The sequence below is a fragment of the Triticum dicoccoides genome, chromosome 4A, assembly GCF_002162155.2.
Source record: "Triticum dicoccoides isolate Atlit2015 ecotype Zavitan chromosome 4A, WEW_v2.0, whole genome shotgun sequence".
Lineage (NCBI taxonomy): Eukaryota > Viridiplantae > Streptophyta > Magnoliopsida > Poales > Poaceae > Triticum > Triticum dicoccoides.
Genome location: NC_041386.1, coordinates 32,342,105 through 32,342,989, shown reverse-complemented (window position 1 = coordinate 32,342,989; position 885 = coordinate 32,342,105). Strand labels below are relative to the sequence as shown.

Genomic DNA, 885 nt, shown 5'->3' with positions numbered 1-885 from the left:
ACTGGACTGTAGCTAAGTCTCCTAGTGAGAGAACTTAGGCGAGCACTGGACTGCAGCTAAGACTCCCGAGTGGGAGGACTGCTCTCCACTCGGTAGGATTTTTTCAAACTTAGGCGAGTACTGGACTGCAGCTAAGTCTCCTAGTGAGAGAACTTAGGCGAGTACTGGACTGCCGCTAAGCCCCCGAGTGGGAGGATTGCTCTCCACTCGGTAGGATTTTCTTTCGAACTTAGGCAAAACAGATTCGCGACTAAGCCCACCCACTGGGGGATTTCAGAAGTAAATAAGGAGACTTAGCTGCAGTCCAGTACTTACTTGAACATGATCTGTTCTATAGGCTCATACCGATGCATCCTTTACCAATAAGGAGGCAAGCACTCAAGTCTGGTTGATGACCTCTGACCTCTGGGCCAAAGCGGGATTAACGACCAGGATTCATCTGATGTATCCGACGGCTGTAGACGATCGTTCCTGCCTGGCTTAGCCTATGCAGGGTGGCCTAGAGGTTGTCTGACAGACTCCAAAATCTTCCCCCGAGTGGGAGGATTTCTCTCCACTCGGTAGGATTTTTTCAAACTTAGGCGAGTACTGGACTACAGCTAATCTCCTAGTGAGAGAACTTAGGCGAGTACTGGACTGCAGCTAAGCCCCGAGTGGGAGGATTGCTCTCCACTCAGTAGGATTTTTTCAAACTTAGGCGAGTACTGGACTGCAGCTAAGTCTCCTAGTGAGAGAACTTAGGCGAGTGCTGGACTGCAGCTAAGCCCCGAGTGGGAGGATTGCTCTCCACTCGGTAGGATTTTTTCAAACTTACGCGAGTACTGGACTGCAGCTAAGTCTCCTAGTGAGAGAACTTAGGCGAGTACTGGACTGTAGCTAAGCCCC

At 50.5% G+C, this 885-nt stretch overlaps 1 non-coding gene across 1 annotated transcript; it reads left to right on the top strand.

Moving 5' to 3' along the window:
* The first annotated feature begins 306 nt into the window (after nucleotides 1-306).
* Nucleotides 307-520, top strand: LOC119290409. Its single transcript, XR_005141918.1, has one exon. It is a non-coding gene; the product is annotated as a small nucleolar RNA U3 (small nucleolar RNA).
* The last annotated feature ends 365 nt before the right edge of the window (nucleotides 521-885 follow it).